This window comes from Emydura macquarii, unplaced genomic scaffold (genome assembly GCF_026122565.2).
Source record: "Emydura macquarii macquarii isolate MOO-44397 ecotype Brisbane River unplaced genomic scaffold, CSIRO-AGI_Emac_v2 contig_1253, whole genome shotgun sequence".
NCBI classification, from domain to species: Eukaryota; Metazoa; Chordata; order Testudines; family Chelidae; genus Emydura; species Emydura macquarii.
In genome coordinates, this window is record NW_027131390.1 from 24,556,622 (window position 1) to 24,572,695 (window position 16,074).

Here is a 16,074-nt window from a genome sequence, read left to right on the forward strand (position 1 = left end):
TTGTCTTCATTGGTACTATTCACATTAGCTAAGGCTTCAGCTCTGGGCTATAATTTAAGATTGTCAATCCCTTGGCTTGTAGGACTCAGATGTGGATATTGTTTATATTTACATCTTCAGCTGATGTAAATTAGCATCGTTCCTTTGACTTCAAGTCCACTGATTTGGGCATTATGCCGATTTTTACCAGCTGACAATTTCACTCACAATTTTTAACATCTTCAGAGCAATATAGTGTTCCAAAACATCATCAGATGTAAAACAAAACTAAAAAAGAGTAGCAAAATAAAACCACTTCAATAATATAAAAATCCATAAAAACAGACATTTTAGAAGAGAGTTCACTCTTAAAATGGTCAGGCTAAATTAGACATAGTGTTAACCTGGACTTTCTCCTACGATTCTCAAACACGAGACCTCCAAAGTGAGCATGAAGGAAACTGTAACCCTAATTGTTTTGAATAATCTCACCACATACGTAGTTTAAAAACAGACTTCAGAGAGAAACTGGAGAGCTGGAACTCATATGCAAACTTGACACAATCAGACTGGGTCTGAATAGGGACTTGGAACGGTTCTCATTACAAGAAGTAATTGTCACTGTTCACACATTCTCACCTTCTAATCAATGGTTGTGAATAGGCCTCATTTACTCTAACTGAATTGACTTCGTTAGCACTTGCCCTCTCCATTATGTTCCTCACCTTTGGATGTATATATACACACCTCCTATCTGTGGTTTCCACTTCGTGCATCTGACAAAGTGGGTTGCAACCCATGAAAGCTTATGCCTGCAGAAATTTGTTAGTCTTTAAGGTGCTACAGGACCCTCGTTGTTTTTGCTGTATACAGACTAACACGGCTACCCTTCTGGAACTAATATCTACATTATTAATTTAATTATGTATATGGTGAGATTATTCAAAACAATTAGGGTTACAGTTTCCTTCATGCTCACTTTGAAAGTCTAGTGTTTGAGAATCTTAGGAGAAAGTCCAGGTTAACACTATGTCTAGTTTAGCCTGACCATTTTAAGAGTGAACTCCTCTCTAAAATGTCTGTTTTTATGGATTTTTATATTGTTGAAGTGGTTTTATTTTGCTACTCTTTTTTTAGTTTTGTTTTACATCTGATGATGTTTTGGAACACTATTTTGCTCTGAAGATGTTAAAAATTGTGGATGAGATTGTCAGCTGGTAGAAATCGGCATAACGCCCAAATCAGTGGACTTGAAGTCAAAGGAACGATGCTAATTTACATCAGCTCAGTATTTGGCCCATTCATCTTTCTGTCATTCAGTTTATTCAATTTAGGTTTTTTCTTTTTTAATTTACTAATTACTGGGGGGTTTTTTAACTGAAGCTTTACAACATAGTCACATTTTCACAAGAGCTCAGCAAACCCTAATGAATTGCCCCAACAATGTTATGAATGTAAAAAATGCCTACTGATCTGTTTTTTACTGCCACCCATCACTGTAGTATCTGAGCACCTTCCACATATAATTAGTAGCAATCCTGAATTCCTTAGTGGACCTCATGGAGGAGTAATAAAACCTCGATGTCTGACTGTCTGATCAATTCAGACATCTGCATTTTATTATTTCTGTCTGTAAGTGATTGCACTTGCAAAACTGCAGGCAGAAATTAATAGGCCTTCGCAGATGCTATTTTTGAAAATTTGACCCAAACATTTATCGGCTAAAGTAGATCTGAGCCCTCACTTAAAATATGTTATGTATGTCTTCAGACTTCTCTTAGCCAATCCACTGAGCAATTTGTTGCCCCATTATGAAATTAAATAACTGCCTTATTGCTAAATGGTATGACAGTATCTTCTGTTAAGAAATACCATCTTAAATTTGATAGGATGGTGAGAAATTTATCTGTAAAGACTGCATGATTAAGCTAGGAAAATATTAGCATAGCAGCTTTCGCTAGTAAATAATTGCTTGTATACTAGTGCTGCTTTTTTCAAATGTCCTACCTCCTTTTCTATTTATAACTGAAAAAAAATCATCTGAGCTTGATGGAATTGCTGCTGGTTCTGTTTTATTATTTCCCTAAAGGGAAGTTAACCAGTCTCTTGCACAGAGAAATTGATTTGGGGAAATGAAGATATCCACATGTTCACCCATTCTCTGAACTGAACCTTTTCTCAGCTTAATGGGTATTTTTTTCTAGTGTAGAAAGGACCTTAGAAACTGGGAAAACCAGCTGTGCCTGGAGGATAAAGCATATAGCAGTGAGAGTTTGAAAGTGATCACATCTCCTATTGGTACCTCAGTGTCTAGACATCTTGGGCACTAAGTTCTGAGAGCATATTTTGAAAGAATACATCACAATCTGCTTTGACAATTCCCTTTCTGAGCACCCACAACTTGCTGGCAAACACACTGCCGAGCATCCAATGGAGGCACTTTGAAATTTCCCCTGAAAGGGACTTGCCCAAGGTCACACAGGAAGTCTAGCTTCAGCCAGGAATAGCGTTCTGGTCTTCAGGTTCGAGTTCTGTGCTTAACCACAAGATCCTCCTCCTCTGAATCATCTTAAAAATAAATACAAATATAATCTGATGGTAGAAGAACTATGGCTAACTGGAGATAGGAAATATTTATGTAGAGAAACGCTCAATTAACAGAAATGCCTATTCCACCATCTATCTTCTAAATTTTATTTTTAGTGATTTCTCATTCATTGTACATGTACATAAAAGGCTTGGCAAGTATACAATTAATTATGCATTTTTTTAAAGGTAAAATATAACTCTAAGATGAAGAGCTCTGTTTTTTTTCTAGATCCACAAGGATGAATATGTAGCTTCCTGAATGCTGAGATCCTAAAGGAGAACAATATCACATGATCATATATTATTTTTTCCACGGGACTCTTGTCTCATTAAGATGCCTCCTCCTTTTATTTAGAATGAATTACTGATTTGTTCATGCTCCCAGAATTACCAAGTCCTTCTGAAATTCCCTCTGTGGATTGGCTGTCCTCCTCACGCTCAGTTTTGTATTATCAGCAAATGCTATCCCCTTACTGGGCATTCCATCATCTAGATCATTTATACATGTGATAAAGTGAACTGCTGTTAAGTGCCCTTCTTTCATTCCAGTTTTTATACCCTGCCTCATCCTAAGACATTTCTTCTTTCAAAGTGCACCCTGGTTTTGATATTCCAGCCTGAAGCCTCAGGGAGTTAGATACTCAAGTTCCACTGAATTCCAGTGGGAGTATGGCACCTATTTCCCTTAGGTGTCTTGAAAATCCCAGTCCTGTTGTTTATGTTCTTCACTTCAATACCATCTTTGTCTTGGTATATCCACACTGCAATTAAAGGTGTGATTGCCACATGGGTAGATGTGTGACAGATATCGCAAAGGCATACAGTATGTTTGGGGGAACATATTATATTGCATTTATGTGTCACTGTGGGCCAGGTATTGTATGTATGGTTGTGTTCTGTTCCATAGTGGAGGGTTATCACAGCTTCTTCAGGAATCAAAAACCAGAGGGGGTACTTAAGGTGAATCACTTAGGTTTTAAACAACTGAAAATTCACCTCTGGGCTTAGGAAGAAAGCTTAAACAGTGCTTCCTCAAAGCAGAATACTTTTAGGGGGCAAAGCATAGTAATTTCTGGCTGGCAGTTATGCACATGCCAGAAAATCTGACACCCTATGGGAAATGCAGGAGAAGATTTTTCCACTTTGACTTCCAGTCCTCACACCCAGACTCACACACAAATATTCCTTGGGCACTGTGACCTGAACCCTGGACGGAGTTGGAGTTAGGCACTAAGGCATTTTTAGGAAATCCCACTTATCGGCTATCTGCAACTTTTGACCCCTAAATACTCTTAAAAATCAGGCCCAACTAGGGCCTGTGGAATAGAGTTTTCAAGGAAAGTGGTGGGAGCCCCATCTCTTGAGATTAGAGCCAGGAGGAAAATATTCAGCAAATCATTTTTGACAAATAATATATTTGTATATTTGTATTTAATAAATTACTTGAGGATAATTTCTTTGCATTATTTCCTGGACCCACAGATTTTAAGGACAAATGGGAACATTATGATCATCTAGTCCAGTGGTTTTCAATTGTGGTCTGTGGACCCCTGGAGGTCCTCAGACTATGTCTAAGGGGTCCAAGAAAGGTTGTCATTACCACAGAACAGAAGTTTTCAACCTGTGGGTCTGCAAACTATGTCTAAGATTTCCAAAAGGGTCCCCACACACCTCCATTTGAAATTTGTTGGGGTCTGTAAATGAAAAAAGGTTGAAAACCACTCATCTAGTCTGGCTTACATAATACATTTGCCTAGCTTTACTTTAGACATGTAAGATTAGACTAGACAAAGCAGTATACGTTGCAGTAGAGGCCAGTCCTGCCTTGAGTATGGGATGGACTTTCTATCATTTTAACTTCATTGACACAGAAGACTTGAGATGTTTAGCTGCAGTATTCTTCTTATAGTCTGTCTGCCTTTGTCATTATTCACATCTAGATGGAGACCTATCTGTCATTTCCTATGAATCCTGTTTATTTGTACTCTTTGGTGAAGGAAATGAATGACATGCAATGATTAATGGAAAGCAAGACTCTTGTGTATAGAGATGCCCTTTGCAGCTTAGCTTTGCTGCCTGGATAATGAGGAAATAATGTGGATTTCAAAGTGTTTTACAACATCAAATAATTACACCATCCATTCCATTCCCCTTGGAGTGCAGGATCCTTACAATAAAAATTACCCATCTATAAAAGGTAAAAACGTGTGAGTAACATTTAGGTATCCTGATTTTTTTCTAAATTAGAGAAAAATTATCGGAGTTCAGCTGTGGCTTCAGTACTTGTATTTGCAAATGCAGTACAGATTTTTTCATGTTGAGCGTATTCTATTTGTAAGTTTCCAAACTCTATACTTTTGAATGTTTTAGTTGATCTGTGACATTTTTTTCCCATAAGGATCTTGTCACTGTAATTCCTGCCTTTGTCCCCAGGGGACTAGACTACAGCAATGAACTCTGCTTGGGGCTAACCTTAAATCTATTGGAAAGCTACATCTAGTGCAAAATGCAGCAGCCCACTTGGTAAACAGAACAGCTTTTCTAACAAATTCAGACACTGCTTCATAATGTGCACTACCTAACAGTGAGTTTCTAATTGGAATTTAAGGTGCTGGTATTGACCTATAAATTCCTAAATGCCCAGACACTTTCCTAACCAAAGAGCCATCTCTCTTCCCCCTCACCATACTGCTACAATTAAGGTCTGTGGACGTACTCGAGCCAGACCCCTTCAGTACAAAAGGGAAAGGACTGCTGGGGTATTTTCCATGAGAGCCCCATTCCTATGGAAAACTCCCCTCCTTTCATCCAAAATAACCTGATTTTGTTGATCTTTAGGACATGATGCCAGGCTCATCTTTCAAAGAAGGCTGCCGAGGAAGTGGACATTGATTGGAGGGGGGTGGATATAGGACAAGTGGGGAATTTCTGAAATTTTAGTTGTGCTTTGTGGCTGTTCAGTTAGGGTGCTACCTTGTGGGGTTCCTATCTGCACATGAACTGCATCATAGGAGCACCAGTGGTATTATAAATCCTAGGTTAGAATCTAGTTTACTGGCATGTGTTTGGAACCGTTTCAAATATGGCCTGTCCCGTGCACCAGTGAGAGTCTTTCCTGCAGCAGACAACAAAATCCTCCATTATAATGCACAGCAGCGTGCATGTCAGAGCAGCAGATCCACCAACTTTGGAGAGGGTGCAGCATGCTGCCCACTTGGCATCTAGCCATGGCCTTGTCCCAGTCCACCCCTACATTCCCTTTTCAGACCCAGATTCAGGGAAGCATCCGATTCAGGGAGGATGCTTGACTTCAAATTGCTGAGCCTTAACTTGAAATCAATGGTACTTGAGCACATGCTTAAAGCTAAGTATTGCTTAACTGTTTTGCTGAGTGAGGTCTCAGGCAGCTAATGCCCACATAGGTGCTGGCAGGCTGTCGGTACTATGTTCACCAAAGGAATCCCGGGAATCCCTGTACAGAGGCATAAAAAGGCAGGGAAAGGCACTCTCTCCACCCATTGCCAGCGTAGAGAGGCTGGCCAGAATCTAGTGTAATTCTTGGGGCTGTTCGATGTTGGAGTATACCAAATTCCTAGGGTGCTAGCAGTGTACCAGGTGTACCGCAACTCAGAGACAAGCACTGCAGGGTTTCAGCAGGTAGGCCTTGTAGGCACTAGCCCTGGTGGGTCCCAAGAGCCACTCAGACACATGGCTAAGTGAAAGGATATTTGATTGGGGCTGGCAGGAAAGGGAAGGGTTACAGATGCCCTAAGTACAGAGGCTTAAACAGTTACGGTTCAAAGTAAGCAATAGCAGTAAATGTTTGGGTCCCTGGGATAGTCCAATTGAGAGGCTCTTCAGGCCTAGTGCCTGGGGTGCCCTCTCCAGTATAGGTTCTATTCAAGCAAATAGGAGCTTACAGGTTTCCAGGCCAGGCTCAGTTAGCGTCCCTCACTGGGGCCCCTTTGCACTGGTTTCCTGCCCAGCCACTGCTGCTCCCCCATAAGCCCCACACAGACCTGCACCCAGCCGTGTTGTTCAGCTGTCACAGCCTGTTCCACACACAGCTCTGTATACTGTTCCTGGAGATTCCTTCCGTCATCCAGCTGCTCTGCAGCTCCTGGCTCGCCATGCAGCCACTGCTTCTCCACAGATACCAGCCACTTTCTGGTTCAGGACTTTTCCTCCTACCTGGCCGGGAGAAAGGGAAGTCCAGTGGGCAAGGAGTTGAGTGGAGTTGTAGCTTGCTTCCCAGATCCATCACACTAGCCTTCTGTGTGTCAAGTGGAAATGGACAAGTAAATCTCTACATGGAGGTCATGAATAAGCCCCGTCCCCTTAATTATATTCTGTAGGTAAAGAAGGTGCTCATGGCCTGTAGCCTCCACTGTCAACAGTCCTATTTATGCATTTATTTAGATTTATAATACAAGCAGCTCCCTCATGTTGCAGTTCAGGTGCCGCTGACAATACACAATTGAAAATACAATGAATCAATGTGATGATCGATACAGAAAGAAAGCAATCAGCAATTCCACAAGGTCTCACCCTCACTGAACATAGCTTAAAGGGCCGGTGAGGAAGGGTAACAATGTGCTAGGAATTTTCTTAAAGCCTTTAATGACCTAGGTGCCTATGGGCCTCAGAAGAAGTTTTTTAAAATGCTTCATGTGTTCTTGGGGCCCTTCCTTGCTGCCCTTTAAACCAAATTAAAACCGGGGGCTCCTGCATGGGCCCTCTGATGGTATTTCATCTCTGCTGTATGTTTCTTAGCGAGGCAGGGGTGGGGCTCATCAAGACTCACATGGCCCTGTGTGAGAGGAGCATGAATGGATAATTAGGTCCAGCTCAGAGACAGAGGCTGGGATTATGCACTACTGTGTGAGAAGTTCATGAAGGGAAGAACTAGCGAGCTTTCCAAGATACAGGCTGGAGAGGACAGAGCTCTGGGCTCCTCTCTGAGGCGGACCCACGTGTCTGGAATTCATTTTCATTTCAACCTGTGTCTGGAGTTTTCCTTCAGAGAGGAATTTGTGGCTGTTGTTCTGATCTCTTTAAGACTCCCTTTCTGGGAAACAGTATGGCATGTTGTCAGTTTTCTTGCAGCTTTGTTTATTGATATTTTCTTTATGTGCTGAGAGGCCTTCGGGCAGAGGCCTGGAGAATTTCTGCTGATTAAATATTATTAGCTGTCCAATATGCTGATGGGGTCAGGATAGATCTGTGGGAAGCCAGAGCTGCTTTCTGTATCTTTACAGCCAGCTGTAGAAGCCACAGAGATCTGTAGGAATTAGGTTCAGTCCCTCATTAAAGTTTCCCCATCCTGGGGGGAAAGAGAAAAAGAGCATCTCTCCCAAATGCTGCCCAGTTATGTAAAACAAAACACGCTGTTCTCAATTCTGACTGACACCCTAGGCACAAATGGGGGTAAGTCAGCAGAAGTTGGCTCATGTTTTATTAGACAGATATTGTTATGCAGTTTAGCCGCAAAGGGATCATTAGTCAATGTGATTGTTAACTTTTATTTTCCTTTACTGTTGAACTCACTTGCATGGACTGAGCATCTGTGAATTACCAACAGGAAATCAGTTTGAGTCCTATGAAAATGTTAATTCTGATATGAAAGTAAACTTGTGCTCATTGAAGCTGAGGATCTTAACTTTCTATGAACCGTTATGGATTGCTAATTAAGCTACAATGAGCTTCCATACTTTTGTATCAGTGTTTTCTACAAGATCTTCAAGTCCTATTGTTTCCATAATGTTACAAGTTCTGGACAGGTTTCATAAACTTCAAGTCTCTTTATGTAATTGGAATTCCTTGTATGGTACTCATTCAGTGCTTGATTTTTACCTTTGTATCTGCTTTATCAATTATTATATTGATCCCTGGAAAATGATTAACTATTTAATTAGTTTGAGTGTGAGTGCTTGGAAATTGTGGTAGTTCACTGTTCTGACAGGGTGGACAGTGATGTCCTAATACTCATTACAGAAATACGGCAATTCTTTCTTTTTGTTCTGTTTTGCATTCAGGGATTTACCGGTATTTACTCTGGAATGTAGAAGTTCACTCATTATGTAATGCTGCTGCTAATGCAAGCTAGGTTAATGCAATCTTTGCTCACTCTGCAAAGAGTCTTGAAATTCCTCTTTCAAAACTTTTTTATTTTGTGAAACAGTATGATTACCTAACATCCTGTGCTATTATTATTATCTAGCGGTTAGAGCAGGGAAATGGAAGCTAGCATTTCTGCTTTCCATTGACAAATTTGCAAATGACACTCGCTAACCCTGAACAGTGTATTTATTTAACCTTGCTGCACCTCAGTTTATGGTCACCTATAAAATGGATATAAAATGACCTGCCTCTCAGTGGTGTGGAGAGACTTAGTAGAGATGGAAGTGCACTTTGAAAACCTCAGGTAGAAGGTGCCATGTAATTGTTACTGTGATGGGGTTAGCTTCCCTCAGTAAAAGTTTGATCAGGGGCAAAGTTACAATGCTAAGCGTAGTCCCTAAAGTGGTAGCTATAGGAGTGAGGAGCATCTGGTTTTCTGAAAGACCACTCTGTTTCTTTCTACGTCTCCTTTTCTGAGCCTGCCAAACCATCTTATTTATTTCTCTAGGCCCTATTGTGTTGCACTTTGTGTAGTTATTCACAGCAGTGCAGAGTGGGCATAAAATGCTACCAGATCAGAATTGGAGTTTTATGCCTACTTTGCACTCATGTTGCAGTGATGTAAATGTAAGAGGCCTTCTCCCATCGGCTTAGTTAACCTACCTCTCCGAGAAAAGCTCTCCCACTGACATAATGCTGTCTTCACCGGAGATTAGGTCGGTATAACTACATCGCTTGTGGGTGTGGATTTTTGACACTCCTGAATGACGTAGTTATACCGATGTAAGTCTGTAGTGTAGACCAGACTTAGTTGTTAGGCAGCTGTGAATCAAGAGCCTCTGTTTCTCTTTTTCATACCATTCTCTTTGTCCAGTAAACTCTACACAGGAAAAAGTGGCTACATTAAAATATATAATATTAAGTGAAAAGCACTCATTCACTTACAGCAACTACCTATTCCAGATCAGATTCCAGTGCAACACAGGATCTTGCTCTAAGGAAGTGTGGTTGAAGAAAGGTACAGTAAATCCTGCATGCTTTTGGGAATAAACCAGAACTCCAGAATTACTGTGAAACAGACTCAGTACAGAAACTTGAAGCTTTTTTTAAAAAAGTAGAAACAATTTTTGACCTGCAAGTACCTACAAGTGTGTGAAACTTCAGACAATCTTTTAAATGCTTTTGAATCACTTACCAGATGTAACCATTATTTTTAATGGTTGGCTCAAGTCATCTCTTTCTGACTTAACAGTCATTGGCGTCTCACTTCATCAGGTGTTAAGGCCTGTCTCTTCTCTATTTTCAAGCTTGCTCTTTGCAAACTGTGTGTCTCTCCCCCAGTTCTCTTTCCTGTCTCCTCTATTTCCTCCTCTTCTACACCCACTCCCACTCCTGCAGGCCTCAGTCTACTATTGGCCACTTTCCTCCCAGCCTATGTCCTGAACATCATAGCCTCTTACATTAAATGCAACATTCTCTTGTTTACACAGGCCTTAGTGACATCAAAATTTAAAAGGATACCATTAGATGCATTACTGAGACACTTTAAAATAGGTATTATCCAATGTCTTCAGCAGTTGGCAAAGCTTGCAGCTGTGGGGATAATTAGTATATCATCATGAGTCAGCATGTGTTAGCCAACAGTTACAAGCAGGAGAAGATATTATGTTGTAAAAACAATAATGCATCAAATTGTATGATTGTACTTGCACTTCTCACTGGTTTGAGCCCCATCCCCCCACGGTGCACCCAGACATGACTGCTAGCAATGTTTATTGACTTCCACACTGACAATGCTATTTTAAAGCATGATAATATGCCCCAAGTGCATTACTTTCCATGCTTGCTTGCTCTTGTTAAAATGATTATGGCACATAACTGGGTTCAAAGTTAGAGGGGTGGTTTACGTTGCTGAGTACATGAAATAATTGTTCATGTCTGCACCAAACAAACTAATTCCCTTTAAGTGATAATGAACAGTGGAACAGAATACAGTTTTGAACAGTGTTAATTTGACTACCAATTGCAATGCATGTTGCCTGCGATAAATAATTAGTGCTTTGAAACGCTAGAGGGCAGCAGACACAACAAACTATCTCAAATACAGTTCAAACTCAGTTTGAAGTTGAGCTTGTGGCTTCTTCATAAGTAACTTTGCCTGGTCCATTGTGTAGCTCTGACAGTGTTGTAAAAAGACACCTGATATTGGGTGCATAGGCAGACATCAGCTAAAGTGATGAAACAAAGGGGACTAAAATGGTAGCTGAGCGAAGTCCCTTCTCCGCTATTTTGGGCCTCTATGTGTAATGTGTAGAAAGAAAAAGAGTCAGTGGTTTGCTGAAGTCACAACAAGCTTTTGGCCTGATTCAAGAGGAGAGGATGTATTTATGTATATATGTATTTATATCTGTAGGATTTGTATTAAACCTATCTGTATCTCCAAGGGATGTCAACTGAAGCATTAGTTGTATGAATTTAGGGGCCTTTGGGTAATGTGATCATTTAGGAAAAAAAGAGTGCCTTAATATTTTTAGAGGATAGACATTATTCTTACAGAACACCATGAGTTTCAAAATATTCCATTGGCAATTACTGCAAATTGTCAGAGGTGTCTCAAAAGAACTCAGACTACGGGGTTTAAGTGACGTACAAATATGTTTGAGACTCAAACATAGATATATGACCAGACAGTTTGCCTATTTATTATTTTGCTGAAGTCGCACTTAGTCTTCTCTAAAGATAATGGTGAAGAACAAATTTTAGAGGCTATTTGCAAGTCATTTAAATGACTGCTCAGAATGTACGAGTTGTTGCTGAGAAAAATACAACCCCACAGAAGTCAGGACCAGAATGATTAAAATGTACTCTGCCTGTATTTGCCCTATAGGAATTCTTTAAGACAGTACTAATTGAGTGGCTGTTAATTGTAAAGTTGTGATGCAGCCAGCCTGAATTACTGTACTGTCAGAAATGCTGCTTAGAGAGGAATGTAACCAGACTGGTGTATCTGATTGATATGGGAGATTTGAAGGGCCATGGGAAAAGAATGGGCTACTAGGCAGGGAGAAGATTTAAAACAGAAGCAAGTAACTCATTACATTTCAGACCCCTCTATAATACTGGTATTAAGGATATGTCATAATTGGCTCTCCAAATTCCTGAAAAGTAAAATCAGCTGTTATCAACAGGTATAATTCTCATATTCTTAATGTATGCAGAAATGGCTCCTAAAGTCTGCACAGAGCAGAGTATAAAATCTGCATACTTTCAGATCATCAGAGAGCCTTAGGATACAGATAATGTGTGTCTTCTCGTTTTATTTTTTCTTTGCTCATTTCTTAACATGTCTGTACCTTGCTCAGCGTAATTTGCATTAGTTCAAATTCTTTTTACATTTGGGCTGTCGAGAGAAGTCACTGTAGATTAATGAACTTGAACAGGTTTATCCTCTCATGAGATCCACAGGGAGCCTATGAGATCAGCAGCAGACAAATTAATTTAGCTCAACTCCAATGTGGAAATGGCTTCTTTGTGTTCACATGGTAGTGACTAGCAGGACATCATTAAGGGCTCCTATGGGAGACAACAGAACATTTCATTCTTGGAGGCTGGGCTGTGACTGACTAAAGTGATCTCATCAGAGATCACCAGCCAGCAAGGATGGTATAAAGTCTTAGGATGGCCCGGAGCCGACCTGTGCCTACAGATAGTGGAGGGGGAGGACAGCCAGCTTCAGCAGTGTTACTAAGCATGCTCAGTCTGTGTGAGCATGCTCACTACTAGCCAAGCAGTAAATTGGGGGGAGGAATGTGACCCCACATACCCCCATGTATCCTCTCTGATGGCCCGAATGGGATCTACTTTGGAGAAGGATGCAACGTGTGTATCCAATACAAGTTTGGGCACAATGGTGTCTGGATTACAAGGCCAACAAAACACACCCAAGACAAAATCTTTCACTTGGGGAAAGGATTTTTTAAAAATAATGTTTTGTAAAGCAACAACACTGTGTTAAAACAAAATCTTTTGTTAAGAGCTCTATATTTCGGGATTGCATGGACTTATGTTGTTTCCTATGTATTTATGCTATTAGTAAGTAAAAATCATGTTTAAAATCAACATTATTAAGATTAATAATGATACAATGATTTTATTTGTGCAAAACACACCCCCTTAGTAAGAAACACAGGCAAAGCATAAGGAGGTTTTATTAGCTGCTTTACTTTAGCATTTCTGGCTGGAGAGGCAGATGGAGCATTTCCCAGTTAAAAATGCATTCTGGACCCAACATAACAGAAAGAAGGAATTTAAGTGAAAACAGAAGCCATATATTTTACTTCTGTCAGCTGCTGTAAACATTACTACCTAAATGGAGTATTTCTCCATCAATAAGACCCTGATCCAACAAAGCACAGAAGCATGTGCCTAAGTATAAGCATGTGAGCAATGCCATTGATTTCAGTGGCACTGCTCATGTGCTAACCATTAAGCACATGCTTAAGTGCTTTGCTGGATCAGGGTATAAATACCCTGGAAAGACCTTCTGGGAGCATAGGTAAAAGGCTGATGACTCAATTTCCATGTATCTGCTTTACTGAGAATTATATGATGCCTGAATTTCAGTAAGTGATATAAATGATGTGGTGTAGCATAGGCTGTTTACATTTCATAACATGATGTGTATATGTACATAGAGAAGAACAGAAGTTATGGGTTATATCCCCAGCTGTGCCTAATACAGTACTTAAAGGCAGGACAGTGTATCAATGCCAGAGCAGCAGAACTAAGAGCCAGGAGGGCTAAAAATCCGAAATCTCCCCTTCTTCTTTCCTTTACTGTTGAAGTAAGGAACAAGAAGAAGCTGGCACTAATGAAATTAAGGAGTATCATATAGAACCTGTTAAAATTATTAAATTAATTCAATAATGTAATCGCATGAGCCCAGATTCTGATAACCTTACTCGTATTAAATAATACCGTACTCTTCTAGTAGTGCCATTTAATTTCAGTGGGGCTGCCTGTAGAGCAAGGTACTACTCACCATGAGTAAGGGGATCAGAATCTGGCCCTAGAAGCCTATGAACATGGGAAATGAAGATGACATCAGAAAAAGCAAAAGCCACATCAATAAACACATGACCAAAGGGTACTCACATTAAAAAGTGGTTCAATATGTCAATACCCATTAAAACAGCAGGAGTAAATATCTGTATACTGCAGGTTTTAGGTTAAAAAAACCAGACTTTGACTTTACAGAGAAATGAATCCACAATAAAAGGTGATGACTGAATAGTTAAGTTCTTGAGGGAACTGGTAGACTGATTTGTGTCAAACTTCAAAATAAAACAGTTCAAAAAATAAAAATAGATAATCTTAATGAAATGCCAAGAACAAGTTCAAAGACTCACAAAGGGCCACTCAGATCACACCCAAAATTAGAAGTTATGAAGAGCCTTTCATTATGTTTCCAGATATGTAGGCAAAGTAAATCAGTGATTAGGCTGAGGATCTCAATGGGAAAAATTAAGCATCTGTGTCAGTCTTTGCAGAATCAGGTCCTAATTGCACCCAGAAACCTCAAGGCTGCAATTAGTGGAGTGGGGCTTCATGTGAGCACAGGGTTCCACCTGCCTGGAATTTGTTGCGGGATCAGGGCCATGATCACAGAAAAGAAGGCCAGGCAACCAGAGAATATAAGTGAAGGAAATTCATTCAAAACTCCAATGGATATTGGTAAAAAAACGTTTCACACTCTTTTCCCAGATAGGATTATTGCCCTTTTTGTACTGTTCAGATAGGCAATTTTTTAGTGTGCAGTTTAGGTAATTCTGCAGGCATAAGTTGTCATGCAGTTGCACTTGTGATTTCTGCACACACGTCAAGCTTCTGGTTTTAAACATTTAGCTTAAAATAACTTTTTTTATTTTTAAGTAGCCATGTGAAGCAAATATTAACATGTTTTCCTTCTGATATTCCTGCTGTACTTTCCCTACTCTAACTGCTCGTTTTGTTTGTTGCAATAGATTAAATGGGCATTGATTCAGCTGGTAAAACATTTTGCAGAAAGCAGTATTGAACTTCACGCTGCAGCTCTTCCCTCTGCTGTGATGCAAACCTTTCTGGTTTTCCTTAGGATGAACATGAGTGAAAGTGAACTGGGGAAAATGATTATGGCATTTTCTAGAAGTAGCAAAAATAAAAACGGATCTTTTTGTTTCACAAACCTTTAATTATCTGGGTCTCCAAAAACAGAGCAAATCGTCCAAACCTAGATTTCATAACCAAAATCTTTTGCTGGTTGGAGATTACCTCCTAAAGAGAAGAAGCAATGACCTGGGGCTAAGTCTGCTTGTTCTGTTCGTAGCTTTGCCAACCAACTTACTGGGTAGCCACAGATGTCTCATTTTATCTTCTGTGCCTCAGCCTACTCATCTGTAAAAGGAGTAGAATTAATAATTACACAGGGCTATTGGGAGAATTAATGTTTGTAAACACGGAGATCTTTAGTGAAAAGTGCAACCCTGCTGATTATGCTTTGCCACTATCGTTATGGTTGTCACAGAAAAACCCTCAAGTCAAGAGGAGCCCTGGGAAGATGAAAACTCTATGGCGTTTACCTCAAGGGGTTTTCCATATATTGATCTGTCAGAGGGAGAAGGTGTTGCCCTGACACAAGCGCAAAATTTTGGCCCCTCCACACCCATGGATCAGCCGAGATCTATGGTGTGCTTGGGGGATGTGCTAAAGTCATGGCTGTCCATACAGAGCTCTCTGTCTGCCCAGACTCTTGGCTCCCTCAGGGCCTTGGCTGTCTCTGCGGTTATTGATGAACTGCAGGATCTCTTATTCTAAGAAGATACTCCTCAGGATCCTGAACTGCACTAGAGGAGCACTCAACACTGCGCAGGAGGAGGAGGTGAAGGGATGCAAAAGGAGCTTTTGACAACCTTTGTGTTTCCACCATCCTAAAACTGATGAGTGCTAGCCCAGTCCCCAACTGCAATTTACAGCAGCTTGAAGATTAAGTTGCACTGACTGCCAATGGCCTGCAGGAGTCCCCTTACCAACTTCTATCTCCTTACTCCCAGCCATGCCACCTGCACTCACAGCCAGGAGGGGGTTGAGGTAATAGTGAGTACGTTGTCTTTGAGCCACCTGGGGATTCCCTATTCAGAGGGAAACCTCCATAGGCCTGCTTAGGGAAGTTTTGCACTACTATAGTGATATCAAACTACTGTAGGGCCCCAGGGCCTCAAGGCCTTTTTGGTTACTATGGGCACCTAGGGCATCAAATTTTGAGTTTGCAATGGCACATGCTGTATTTGAGAGAGAACCTCAATCAGAAGAGACTGCAGACATCCCCGGGTGAGTTAATGGGGGGTAAAA

At 40.6% G+C, this 16,074-nt stretch overlaps 1 long non-coding RNA gene across 2 annotated transcripts; it reads left to right on the forward strand.

The window, feature by feature from the left end:
* Positions 1 to 13,225: 13,225 nt before the first annotated feature.
* LOC137153977 (uncharacterized) lies at positions 13,226 to 15,436 on the forward strand. Of its 2 annotated transcripts, none has more exons than XR_010919987.1 (2): positions 13,226 to 13,310; positions 14,712 to 15,436. It is a non-coding gene; the product is annotated as an uncharacterized lncRNA (long non-coding RNA). The 2 variants fall into 2 exon arrangements; XR_010919988.1 differs by lacking the exon at positions 13,226 to 13,310 and adding an exon at positions 14,286 to 14,421.
* The last annotated feature ends 638 nt before the right edge of the window (positions 15,437 to 16,074 follow it).